General features: G+C 35.0%; 1 protein-coding gene across 3 annotated transcripts in view; it reads left to right on the forward strand.

Annotated features, from left to right (window-relative positions):
- LOC141454139 (GATA-binding factor 5-B-like) overlaps window positions 1-15,053 on the forward strand; it is a 96,939-nt gene that overhangs the window by 65,881 nt on the left and 16,005 nt on the right. The gene's annotated exons all lie outside the window — the stretch shown is intronic.

Genomic DNA, 15,053 nt, shown 5'->3' on the forward strand with positions numbered 1-15,053 from the left:
TGAAAAAAAAGCTGGTGGTATTTCTTAGAACGGAAACAGAATCGGCCGGCTATTTGTTAAAAAATGTAATCGTAGTATTCTCAAAAATGTAAATTCTAAAGATTGAAAAAGAAAGTAAGCTTTAATATAAATGAACACGTCAAGGTTAGGGAGATTAGAAAAACCGGTTCATTAAAAATTTTAGACATTTATAACAGAACATTAAATAAACACTATTACTAATATAAGAAATTTAATTGTGGGCGATTGGCTAAGTAATTAGTTCAGTTTAAAATAGACCAATGAAAAATTGAGTTTAAGTTAGTATACGAGGGGGTACCCAAAAAAAAAAACGGAATTATTTTTTAAAAGCTATTTATTTACAAATTTTTTACAGAACAACCTTATCCCCTTCAAAATACTCTCCATTACAACTAATACATTTGTCCCACCGGTGCTTCCACTGTTCGAAACATTTTTTGTAGTCATCTTTAGAAATGGCTGACAGCTCCTTCTTCGTTTTTTTCTTGACCTCTTCAATGTTGTCAAATCGGTGACCTTTCATGCCCTTTTTCATGCGTGGAAATAAGAAAAAGTCGCACGGAGCCAGGTCAGGCGAGTAAGGTGCGTGGGGCAGCGGAACCATGCCATTTTTAGCCAAAAACTGTGTAACAGAGATGGCTGTGTGTGCAGGTGCATTGTCGTGGTGGAAGAACCAGTCTCCTGTTTGCCACAAATCGGGTCTTTTTTGGCGAACACTATTGCGCAATCTTTTCAAAACTTCCAAATACAAGGTTTGATTGACGGTCTGACCTGGGGGGACAAACTCTGAATGGACTACGCCTTTGGCATCAAAAAAGCAAATCAGCATTGTTTTGATGTTTGACTTGACTTGACGACATTTTTTTGGTCGGGGTGAAGATGACGTCTTCCATTGGCTCGACTGTTGCTTTGTTTCTGGGTCATAACCATAGCACCATGACTCATCACCAGTAATGACCTTTGACAGAAAGTCTGGATCAGTTTCAAGCTGTTGTTTCAAAGCACGACATGTTTCAACTCGATGTTCTTTTTGATTGTCAGTCAGAACTCGAGGAACAAACTTGGCAGCAACCCTTTTCATCCCCAAATCTTCCGTTAAAATTCGCTGAACCGAGCTCCAAGATAACCCACTACTCTCTGACAGTTGATCAATTGTCTGTCGACGGTCTGTGAACACCAGCTCTCGAATTTTTTCAACATTTTCGTCGATTCGGGCAGTTGATGGACGTCCAGAACGAGGTTTGTCATCAATCGACATGTCGCCATTTTTAAACCGAGTAAACCACTCGTATACTTGAGTTTTTCCCATAGCGTCATCTTTGTAAGCTGTTTTCAACATTAAAACACTTTCAGCAGCATTTTTGCCGAGTAGAAAACAAAATTTCAGAGCTGCACGTTGTTCACTTAAACTTGCCATCATAAAAAACGAAAAAAGAACAAAACAGCGCTGGTAAAAACAATCACTGCAGATGAACAGAACTAGCCCGGCAGACAACACAGGCAGGACTGAACTGGCAAGGAATTGCGCTATACACGTCTAGCGGCAGAAATGCGTACTACATAAGCTCCATGCGCGGCAACGCAATTCCGGTTATTTTTGGGTACCCCCTCGTATCTCTAAATTCTGTTCAGTAATAAATTGTTGATAAAGTGATAAGTAAGAAATACTAGTTTAATCTGTCATTAGAAAGTAAAGGTTCCAGAAGGTAATCATCTGCTTCAATAAAACAAGTGTTTATACTTTTTGCTCCTTAACCTTTTTGCAAATTTGTAAACAATAATCAAAATTGTGCAATATTTTTCGGTAATTTGATTGTTGATTTAGTATTCAATAAATTCTTGCTATTTATCCAATTATTCAAACCTGAGACCTCCTTCTTAGAGTCTTCTTGCGCTACTAATTGAGCTAATCTCTTTTCTTCCAGTATCAGCATTAAGTAATATTCATATTTAAGTGAAGCCCAAATTTCCTGAAACTGGTATTCCTTCGTCAGAAGCCCAAAAATCTCTTGTATTTAAGATAAAACCACACATTTGTAAATTTGGTACCACATAATCAAGAAAATTTACAGAAAATTCTCCCTTAATTTCAACAACAACGAGATGATACTATTGAGCGCTGAAAAAATAAGAAAGGTAATATATATTGATCTACTGGTCAAAATGGCCGCACTCTGTAATATCTGTGGAACACGCCACAAACCTTTCAACTGATAACATATTTAATTAGTCTCATACACTTTTAGGCATTTATAACATAACTTCCAGAATTATATTTATTATTCTTATCTCTAAAGTTATCAAAAAAGAAATACCAACAAATATTGAATAAAACAAATGGAAACGATAGTCTTTCTAGCAACATTTCAATTGTTAACACAAAAAGTTGTTCAAAAGATGTTAGATTCTAAAAAAAAATTAGGATTTCCAAAAATAGGCGATACTGTCCTCTTGTAAAAAAACGAATAAAGTCTAATTGTGTTTAGTGTTAAGACCACGTCACAGTTCTCTTGGGAAAAAATTAAAACAGTTCTTCCAGACTAATTCTGAGAAAAATGTAAGATACCAAAATTTAAAAGAAGCTTAATTTTAGAGTAGGTATTGTTCATCATTTTTGGTGACTGATTCATCAATCTATATGGAAAAAATACTGAAACAGAACCTAAACAGTCTGGACAGAAGACACACCAACCTTTGATGTTAAAAATGTAAAAAATATTATAATTGGACATAGTTATGCAAAAAGGAACCAACCCACATGTATGCTCAAATTGAGTTTATGATGAATATAGGTTGCTAAAAGCCTATTTTAAATTTAGCAAAAAAGAACCAAGCCATTACTATCGTTTTTATGATATAAATGACATTGTGAACCAAACCACAAATTATATTTGAAGATTTAAAGTTTAACGCAACAGAACCAAGTAACTTGGTTCTTCTTTGCAAAATAATATGGAAGTTATATAAAACAGAACCAAACAGCTTGGATCTGTTTTGCAAACTAGTGAATTACTGCATGTGGGTTGGTTCGGTTCAATATACGAGGGTCGTTTGAAAAGTCCGTGCAAAGTCAGAGAGATAGCACCACTGGCGCGTATCGAGGTTATGTTTAGTTAGTAGCATCTCTTGGAAGAACACACACCAAGTTTCAGCCAGATCGGTCTATTTCTTTGTGTTTGGCATTCGTTTGAATCGAGGAAGTCGAGTGATTTTCAAAAAATGGACGAAAAAGAATTTCGTGTGTTGATTAAACACTACTTTATGAAAGGCAAAACGCCTTAGGAGACTAAAGAGAAGCTTGATAAACATTATGGTGACTCTGCACCTTCGATTAGAACAGTTTATAAGTGGTTTCAAAATTTTCGGAGTGGCCATATGGGCACAAGTGACGCTGAACGTTCTGGACGCCCTGTTGAGGTTACTACTCCAGAAATCATTGATAAAATCCATGATATGGTGATGGATGACAGAAGAGTGAAGGTGGGTGAGATTGCTAGTGCTGTGGGCATCTCGAATGAACGGGTACATAATATTTTGCATCAACATTTGGACATGACAAAGCTATCCGCAAGATGGGTGCAGCGATTGCTCACGCTTGACCAAAAACGAAATCGTGTGAAGTGTTGCAAGGACGGTTTGCAGCTATTCCAGAAGAATCCGCAGGACTTTAAGCGTCGTTTCGTCAGTGTGGATGAAACAACGATACATCACTACACTCCTGAGACCAAAGAACAATCTAAACAATGGGTTACCAAGGGGGAATCTGCGCCAAAAAAGGCGAAGACCGTTCCTTCGGCCGGAAAGATTATGGCGACTGTCTTTTGGAATTCGTAAGGAATAATCCTCATCGACTATCTGGAAAAGGGTAAAACTATTACAGGTTCATATTATTCATCGTTATTGGACCGTTTGAAAACCGAGCAGCAAGAAAAACGCCCACGATTGGCCCACAAAAAAGTCCTTTTCCATCACGACAACGCACCAGCTCACACCTCAGCAGTTGTGGTCGCAAAATTAATGGAAATAGGGTTCCAACTCGTTTCACATCCCCCCTATTCTCCAGACTTGGCTCCCTCGGACTACTATTTGTTCCCCAATATGAAGAAATGGCTGGTGGGAAAAAGATTTTATACAAACGAGGAGGTGATTGCAGAAACGAATGGCTATTTTTCAGACTTGGACAAATCCTATTATTCGGAAGGGATCAACAAACTAGAGCAGCGTTGGACGAAGTGTATAAGCCTAAAAGGAGACTATGTTGAAAAATAAAAAAGGTTTACCACAAAAAATTAAGTAGTTTTTATTTTTGCACGGACTTTTCAAACGACCCTCGTACAATGAGAACCAATGCAAGTTTTAACATTTTAACATAGGATCTCTACGAAACGCGTTAATATTGCACTAAGATGAGATCACAGTTTCTATGGTTTGCTAAAATAGTGAATTTACAGAAAATATTTTCTTAGTGTTCAATATTTAATTTAATCATTTCAATCGTTTTTTGTGCTAATTTTGAGCTTAAAACATTTATTCCTAGACTGGGTGTATCTGCGGTTGATTGCGGAGGACCAAAGTTGGTCGTGAGTGATATTGTCCGTGCGCTGTGGTTTTATTTGTATTTGTATATAGTTATTTTCCGAGGGTGTTACATTGCCTCCGAATTCTCCCCATAAATCTTAGTAAGTTTCATCGATAGAGTGAAATTTCGGCAGACAGCGGGGGGCCAGGGCCCCCGGATAATACCAGTTTAAACTTAGATAAGTCATCTTTAACTAACAGTTATCAATCAATGAATTAAAATAATACTAACTTATTTGCAAACATGTTGGAAATGGTAAGTACTAATACTTTGGATAAGGATAATAATACAAACAAAAGTATACTAAAGGCAAATGAACGCCCTAATGAATCTTAGTAAGTTTCATAAATTCAGCACCTAAAATAAATGATATAAAATCTATTTTGTATCTTATTCCGAATGATTGTCTTTCTTTTTACCGTGATTTATTTGCTGATAAGTACGAAAAAGATTATATAGATGGATTTGGCGCTAACCTAGATTTCACACCAGAAGATGATTAAAATAATATATTTTACATACTTTTTTTAATTTTAAAATTTAATTTAGTTTGGAAAGATTGAATTCTGTTCAGTTTTACAAAAAATTATATGAAAATTTCGATAGACTTTTATTTTTCTCCCTATATTGTTTTCTGCAAAAAAGAACCAAGTAACATTTTCAGAAAATTTGAGAAATAAACTGATAGTAACTGAAAATGATTGCGCTCTTTAAATAAGTTATAATTATTGCTCGAAAAATGAGTTAACTGTAAAGAACCAAAAGTTAGCTAGAATTAATTATTGCAGTTAAACTTTAAACCTCATTTACTCGAAAAAGAGTTTTTGTTGGTTGGTTCTTTTTTGCATAACTATGTCCAATTGTTAATAAGGATAAGCTCTGAAAATGACCTAGTCACCTAAGGTGGTGCTATGTAAAGGCTTAAACCAAGGAAGGTTTTAGGGTTCGAAACACCTCCAATTTATGAAAAAATAAAAGTTTTTCAATAACATGAACTAGACTGCATAAATTTTTTAAGAAATTCCAGTTCAAATACAAGATTAAATGCCTTACCAATTCTTCACATGTATAGAAATAAGAATTCATAAGTTGTCTGCATTCTAACATAATTCTCTAATCATGAATTTGGACGTAAGTAGATAAGATTTCGTGGAGGTTGTAGATTGTATTAGAAGGGCGGTTCCACCAAATAGGGGAAGGAACACGGGAAATCCAAAATGCCCATTGTTCCCCGTCCACCCCTCATCTCTTAAGAGATTCCGGGGCTTCAAGACCAATAAATCCGGCTAAGAGTTTCCGGATAGCAGTACAATAAACTAATAAACTAGGGAGCATGGCGACTCAATCATCCAGTGCACAGAATTAACCTAGAAAGTTAAGATTACCAGATGCTACAATCTCCAGTAGGGAGACATTTGACCTTCCGAAGAAGAGTAATCTAGTTTTAGAGTAAACCGGACATCTCTACAAAGTGCCGCACAGTCTCATTGGACTCACCACAGCCAACGCAAATTGGCGACTGGGTAAGGCCGCATTTGAAAAGATGGTACGCTAAATTCGTATGTCCGCTCAACACCTGGACCAACTGGCGGATCCAGGACCTGCTAAAACCAACTATAGCCGTTTTTGACTGGCCAAGAATTTCCTTAGACTGTCGGCTTTCGTGGAGGTTGGATAGTAAGTCTATTTCACCCAAAAATTTGTTGTGGCATCCAGAAGATGTAGCACCTCTCCTGTTTGTTTAAAATGGGATTTGGGAAAAGACTTCTTCTGGGTAAAAGAGACGAGTTTTTAGTGTTACACTCTCAGCCAGATAAACTGACCAATTCTTATACAGGCCAATACGTTGCAGACAGGACTTTTATTCTTTGGGATGGTCTCCCAACCTTGGAGTTATGCCTTTATAAACTAGGCTATTAGAGGTTTTATCCTACCAATTGCTAGAACTGTTCGTTTTATTCCAACGCTTTGATGACTGCACTATTAATGCAGTAAATGGTTGAGGTCCTTTGACGGTACCCTGGGGATGGTAACCAGGGCTCGATAAACTGTCATAAAGAACCAATGTTGATAGGATAGAACTTGTTGTCGAAGATTACGTTTCTGAGGAACGATTTACAAATGAATACAAGGCGGCTGAATGCAAAAATTATATTTAGAAGTTCTATTATCAACGGGATAGGTGAGTTGTAAGAAATAGATAAAAAAAATGACTGAAAATACAGTCAGGGTCCTAGAATACCTTCCTACATAGAATCTATGGAACTTAAGAAACCATAACATTCGCTCGCCTTGCAAAAAGAGCCATCAAATTTTAACGAAAATAAGCTCAAGAGTATTCCCCGTTTCATACAATGCGTGATACAATTTTAGATAAGATATTCTTTTACGTCTAAAAAGGTTAATATCACGCATGTGATTGTCGACTTAAAGAACTAATTTCCATTTTTACATACTAATTAGAGCTACTTTAAAAGTGTTTGCCAATTTTATTTTTATCAAGTACTCATTCTACTACAAAGATTTAGATTCACAGATAAATCCCCCTCCAAAAAAAGACATGATATTCCTGACTTCAAAAATAACTACAGAATAAAAACTAGACACAGCGCCTAATGGAATCGGATCAAATGACGATTTTTCCTCGCTTAACATTTTAAAGAAAGACATAAAAGTGGCAGTAAGGAGGTGCACACAGATGGGGGACGGAATACAATTTGTCTGAAAGATATGAGGGCCCAAACATTATGTTCGGAGTGGGGCTAATTGGTGAAGTCCTCCCATCTTTATCTGATCACACTGTTTGGTAATTACCTTCTGTGGTAGAAGTCTAAAGATGTGTGATGATGCTAACAAACAATGGGCCCGACAAAAACTACCTTAGTGTGAGTGTATATTTAGAAGGACCGTTTCTGCTTAACCTGAATAAATAGGCTCCACCTTTAGAGATACTTACGTCACTATTGGTGACTGATCTTTTGTTTTGACATGAGATGAATCTATATGATCTAACGCTCTATATCAGAATTGTTGTTTCACTTCATTTATTTAGTAGTTCACCGCATAATTTTTTGGGTAGCATTATACTTAGTTTTAAGTTATTAGAATAGAAATAGAAATAGAAAAGAAATTTATTATTCTGGGACAATTGTCCCCTAAGAATAAATACAGGTACAAATAGAGGCCTTAATAGTTTGGCCTGTGATTGAAAGAAAATAAATAAATAAATAAGTATTTACAAAAAGTGCAAATAAAAATAACAGCAGAAATTAAGGAAATAAATTAAAACAATTAGAATTTCGAAGGGAGCTGAATTGAAAAGAGATAACTGAATAGACGAGATTTAAAGATAGATAGGGTAGGAGCATGGCGGACAGATGAAGGCAAGGAGTTCCAGAGAGAGGTAGCACGTATCCTAAAGGATTTGTCAAAGGATGAGGTACGGTGTTAGGGAATATAGAGATCAGATGAGCGAGATCTGGTATTACGGAAATGGATCGAGGATTTCAACTTATAGAGTTGAAAAATATAGGAAGGCCTTTGAGATTGGATGACCTGAAAAAGGTAAGAAGCCAAAAAATATTACTGTGAACGAACTATTTTTGTCCAACCTTGTTTGGTTGGCAAAGAGAAGAATCCTTAATGTTTTTAAATCAAAATATCAAAGACTCTACTACACATATTGTTCTTTATGGATATTATGCACGTAATTCTAAATCCGATTCCAGTATTCGATTCCTTGCCAAAAGATTTTATCAGGTCTAAAGCAAACAAACGCGGATCTGAATGGTTTTATTTGAATAGAACTATGTTGTAAATCTATATACTTTCGCTGATAACTTTCGCGGACATTATACGATGATGTTTGCGTGAAAATAAGGCACTCGTCAGAAAAGAAACGAAGGCAAATGCTGCGCATTGTTCCTCGTGTTCCATCATCTCGAAAATAGGGTATCGGAGCATCAGTGAAAAGTAAGACAAATTCCAGCCAGAGAATGTTAGATAATCTTAAGTGAATACGCCTACTAAAGGATCTAGAAGGAAGATTGGTACATGGCGATCCAATCTTCCAGTATTTTTGTATGAACCTGGAAAGTTTGTCTAACTTAACCAGAAAATCGACAATCTTTGAAAAGCAAAACCCTTTACCAACCAAAACACAAGGAATCTAGAATCTAACTCGGAATACGGGATCGTCTACAAAGTGGTGTATAATTTCATTTCATTCAAATCATGCAGCGTGAATTGGTGACTGGATAGGTTAAAATTCTGAGCAAATGATGCTCTTTAAATGTCCGAGCCTTTCCAAGAAATAGGGAAAAGCGGAAAAGTTTGTTTCCCTTAAAGTTGCACTTGAAGTTCGACGGATTTTTCATCGAAAATTAACAACGATAAATTCAAACACACATTACGTTTGAGGTTTTCTCTAATTTAATTTTCTTTCTTAAATAATTAGTTATAAAATTCAGAAGATCAAAAAGAAAAGTGTTTTTTGGTTATAACTTCAACTTATCTCGAAGCTTTCTTTTAATCTAATTTATCAAGAGAAAACACTGATAGAACCTAAATTTGCCTGCAAATCCAGACTAACACCGTATCAACTAATCGTGAGATTGCGCTAACCTCGATTTACTAATATAAACTAAGAACGATCCGTGCTTTCCGACAAGAATACCATAGTTACCAGTTTTGTAAAGATAAGGTTATCAAAGTTAAATGACCATTACGTTTATATGGGGACAATTTGATATTATTATCATACGTCAAGCATGTTGTTTATTCCCCCACTTCTACTTCTTTCTATCTAGATAATAGTTATTGCTAATAATTTACATTAAGTAAGTTATCTAATGGCTTCCTGCCACCAAGTAGATAGCTTATCAAACTTACCTGTCCGTCTAGCTCAGAAGGTCCCATAGTTATTATTTATTTAAAACTTAAAAATTTTCTGAAAAGCAAAATTTTTTCATCAGGAATTTGTTTCGCTTATCAGACTCACGTAACAAGTATTATTATTATTATTTTCTTATAAAATTGCCTTTACAGTGTTTCAGATTGTCCACCATGTTTGCCCAGATCTGTTTTCAGTCTATAAGTTCCTTCTCATAAGTCTATAATTGTTGAGACCTAATCAACTCTTTAAACTAACTCTTGAGTTGTCTTATTCGTTTCTGCCTCAGTAGATTTGTCTACTTCGTCTCCGTGAACCTATTCACAATCCCTACAGTAGCACGTGTAATCTGCTTACAAAATGATGACTTATTGTCCAAAACTTTGTTGGTGATGGAAGAGCTTCTTCAAAATGTAAAAAACTTACAGTCAATATTTTATTTTAGAAAAACAATTCTTTTACGTTTTGAACCACTAGGTCATTTTCTGCAGTGTACCTACGAAAATCAACGTAAAAGAACCGAAAAGACATTCAAAATTGTTATTATATCTTGTTCTGTAGTTTCTTTTGTAGTCTAGTTGTGGAAAATTCCGTTATGGATCAGTCAAAAATCCATCCTTTCGGCACCTCTCGAGGTAACACATCTCGGTGTTATTGTAAACCATGTAAACACTTTCTTACTCAAATTCTCATTATTTTTTTTCAAACTCTGAATTATAGATGATTTCAATGAATGTTCGCTACAATGGAAGACTTTTGAAAAGAAGTACTACCGTCGCAGAACTCTTCGTTAAAATCAATTTTCATGGCAAACAAAATCTAACAATAACTAAAGATTGCTTTTAATTGAAAAATGTATCTGCTAAAATTCATTGAATATAAAAAAAAAAAACTATCATGCAACCTAAGTAAGTCGTAAGGGTTTTGAGTAGCGACTGGTTTTAGTTCACAAAACGTATCATAAGTGACTGGTAACCAGTGAGTCCCTAATAATTTATAATATAACTAATATTATAACTAATAATTTTGTATAATGTTTTTAGAAAAGATTAATAACATACGAGGGGGTACCCAAAAATAACCGGAATTGCGTTGCCGCGCATGGAGCTTATAGTACGCATTTCTGCCGCTAGACGTGTATAGCGCAATTCCTTGCCAGTTCAGTCCTGCCTGTGTTGTCTGCCTGGCTTTTTCTGTTCATCTGCAGTGATTGTTTTTACCAGCGCTGTTTTGCTCTTTTTTCGTTTTTTATGATGGCAAGTTTAAGTGAACAACGTGCAGCTCTGAAATTTTGTTTTCTACTCGGCAAAAATGCTGCTGAAAGTGTTTTAATGTTGAAAACAGCTTACAAAGATGACGCTATGGGAAAAACTCAAGTATACGAGTGGTTTACTCGGTTTAAAAATGGCGACATGTCGATTGATGACAAACCTCGTTCTGGACGTCCATCAACTGCCCGAATCGACGAAAATGTTGAAAAAATTCGAGAGCTGGTGTTCACAGACCGTCGACAGACAATTGATCAACTGTCAGAGAGTAGTGGGTTATCTTGGAGCTCGGTTCAGCGAATTTTAACGGAAGATTTGGGGATGAAAAGGGTTGCTGCCAAGTTTGTTCCTCGAGTTCTGACTGACAATCAAAAAGTACATCGAGTTGAAACATGTCGTGCTTTGAAACAACAGCTTGAAACTGATCCAGACTTTCTGTCAAAGGTCATTACTGGTGATGAGTCATGGTGCTATGGTTATGACCCAGAAACAAAGCAACAGTCGAGCCAATGGAAGACGTCATCTTCACCCCGACCAAAAAAATGTCGTCAAGTCAAGTCAAACATCAAAACAATGCTGATTTGCTTTTTTGATGCCAAAGGCGTAGTCCATTCAGAGTTTGTCCCCCCCAGGTCAGACCGTCTCAATCAAACCTTGTATTTGGAAGTTTTGAAAAGATTGCGCAATAGTGTTCGCCAAAAAAGACCCGATTTGTGGCAAACAGGAGACTGGTTCTTCCACCACGACAATGCACCTGCATTGTAACAGAGCCATCTCTGTTACACAGTTTTTGGCTATAAATGGCATGGTTCCGCTGCCCCACGCACCTTACTCGCCTGACCTGGCTCCGTGCTACTTTGTCTTATTTCCACGCATGAAAAAGGGCATGAAAGGTCACCGATTTGACAACATTGAAGAGGTCAAGAAAAAAACGAAGAAGGAGCTGTCAGCCATTTCTAAAGATGGCTACAAAAAATGTTTCGAACAGTGGAAGCACCGGTGGGACAAATGTATTAGTTGTAATGGAGAGTATTTTGAAGGGGATATGGTTGTTCTGTAAAAAATTTGTAAATAAATAGCTTTTAAAAAATAATTCCAGTTTTTTTTGGGTACCCCCTCGTATAGTATTTGGTTCCAACACTTTCCATAACATCTGATTCGGTAAGTAGAATTTAAATCAGCTTGAAGAGATAGGCATTACTTTAATTTACTATAATTTTAGTTAAGAAAGGATTAAAATATAAATTAGGAGTCTTAAGACAGTTAGTTGTAAAAACTCTATGCTGAACTGTGAAATCCCAACACAAAAATATTTAAGCAAATTAATGATTATTTAAAACATTTCTCACAGGATAATAAATAAATGAGTTGGTTCGTATTAAGAATCGTCAATTCTTCATTTTAAATTCAGTGTCAGCTCCTACATACTTTATTAATTCTTTAACATTATCAATCACTTTAATTTTTTTAAATTGTTCATTTCACTGAAGAATTCCTTTCTGTGCAACAGTATGCAATCTCCAACAAACTTGTATGAATATTATATTATAGAAGAAGGATTAAAATTCTGCTCCTTATTTAGAGCTTAGAACAGTTTAATACCAGTAGCTTAATGAGTGGAATTAATTATATTCATTGGGATATGTCAAGAAGATCCGATTTTAAGTTTCTAGAAAGAGTGGGAGACATTAATCTGGCTTGTCTTATACATTTTTAGAAAATATTCAGGTTAACATTATATCTTCTACTTAGTGATGGATCCAAAAATCTGCACTTACATGCAGTGGGGCTGCACTAACAATTTTTATAGAATTAAACGATAAATATAGATTAATACTTGTACTTAATCTAACAGATGGTAGTATAGTACAGTTTTCATTTGTTTTCAGAGTATACCCTGTGCAAATGAAGCATTGGTTACAGAAATTAAATTAAGTAAAAAGTAATTACTCATCGTAAAATTAAATTGAAAGCAAAAAAAGATACATTTAAAATTGCTACTTATATAAAAAGATAACCGATTTAATGGCAAAGTAAAAGAACTAAAATTTAGAAACAAAACTAATTCACTACGTTTTACTTTTCAATATTTACCTTGAACCCTCTAAAATTTAGTGCTGACACAACATAATAGTACAGACAATTAAATTTAGTAAAACTATCAATAGCTAATAAATTATGTAAATTTTCCTAGTGCTTAATTTTCAATTAAATTCAGATAATTGTTTCTAGCAGATCTAAATGATGGGAAATACTAACTGAAAATAACGTAGAGTTCTGAGGCACCTAAATTACAGCAGATACAATGATTGTTTGTATTAAATCTGAATAGACTGCCTTTAAAAAGTACACGACAATTATCTGGATGACCTAGCCTCAGTTGATTTACAATTCATTACTTCAAAATACTACCTCTACATTCTAAAAATTATTCTCTTAATAATAACCGATGGTATTAAACGCTCTTTTTGTTTACAAAAACATCTCCAGATTCTATAAACAAATCAAAATAAATTTATATAAACAGCGTACATCTAGGAATTAAAACTGTCCGGTAGGACAGTTGCATAACGGTTGATCGTGTCACTTATGTTGAAAAACATCTAACTTTGACACTTTTTTTGCCTCATTTCCGTTACAAGATTCAATTATTTTCTTTAAAATAAGAAAAGTTCGTTCATTGCAACAACCTAGATCTAATAGATTTAGGGGAAAACGTGAAAACAGTGATATTCTTATCTGGTACTGTCGAACGAATTTTCTAACTCAAAAGATAACAAAAAAAATTTAATGAAGAAAGTGACACTTTGATTAAACTCGAATTCTTTGTTAGAACACAAATTTTGAATTAGTGTTCTAAGAATGAACGAAGTCAGAACATTAAAGAATTATATTAAAAGCTGTCACTTACGATTGCAGTTTTTAAAGCGATTTTTTCAATAACTGATTTTTGACTAATTTGTCACTTACTAGTCACTAGGACATACTACTAACATAATATTATGTTTTATCAATTATATTTAATTGAAACTGGGTGGCTGCCCAAATCGTAAATAAATAAATATCTTGTGCAAGAGCAAAAATGCTTTCGTTTCGTGAAATAAAGGAAGGTATAAAGGTGAAACTAATAGAAAATACATCTTCATTCTGAAGTTTTTTTACATTAGAAGCAGAGCTTAACTTTGGTACAAACTGATGAAAGGGAAAGAAAGGTAGTATAGAAGAACTAAAAGACATTGTTGTCTCCTTAGACTTCAAGAAGATTGAGCCTTTCTTTCTCGGTGAAAAGGCTCTGCAGTTCACTTTGCTATGTCCATCAGTAAAATAGAACACCCTTAGTGTTTAGTAGCTCTCATAATCTGGAAATGGTTACGCCCATCTGTGCAGCAGTGCTAAGTATCCATAAGTTCTACTTCACCTGTTATTCTTTGGAGTAGGTGTGTCTGGTCAGACTAAAGAGTCAGCCCACGATAGAACCGACTGGATCTCGCTAGGCCATCTCGTCCGTGTCTGAGAACTAGTTATTAAAAGTCAAAATAAACTTTAACGTGAAATCTAAAAGTTCAAAAATTTGCAATGCTTTCATTAAATGAAAGAAAGTAGACAAAGCAATAAGAAAGTAAGTACTACGAGCTCAGTAAGTATTAAAATGGAATAAAAGCAAGAGAAATGTTTATATATATATATATAAAAAAAAGATAAGATAATACAATAAAAGGCATCTGAATATTCATGTTAGAGAATAATCTGCGCAGACCTTCTCATATAAAATAACGAAATAGAACTCCGATAGATGAAATGAGAAGAATAAAGAAAGAAGGTCGATTGGGTGCTACGACCTCAGCTTTTGGATTTATCTGTAGCAAGAAGTACCTCATTAATCGGCTGTTATTAATACGTTGGCGGTAGAAAAGACCAATACCTCATATATCAATCTAATAATCCGCAAGCAAGGAATTGTCTCCGAATAGACTCTGAAGAGAGGTATCCATTTCTTTATAATGTTGACCTACACTCTTAAATCATATTAATGTGAAGATGGGAGACAGTGCCGACTCCCGGATTACCCAACCTGGCACAGCTCTTTTCCAAGTCTAAATGTACTACTAACTATTTGTCTTCCTTATGGTTTAAATATGCACACAACATTATTAATATTACCTCACTATATAACCTGTACAATTAATTCTGACGTATATGTATAATATGCTGACAATATTATCTATCCTACTAAAAATATTTATCCATAATCTAACAAGTTGTTTTAATAAACATAAATTTTGAAAATAATAAA

Source organism: Rhodnius prolixus, unplaced genomic scaffold (genome assembly GCF_049639745.1).
Source record: "Rhodnius prolixus isolate KJV_2025 unplaced genomic scaffold, Rpr scaffold_9, whole genome shotgun sequence".
Taxonomy (NCBI): Eukaryota; Metazoa; Arthropoda; class Insecta; order Hemiptera; family Reduviidae; genus Rhodnius; species Rhodnius prolixus.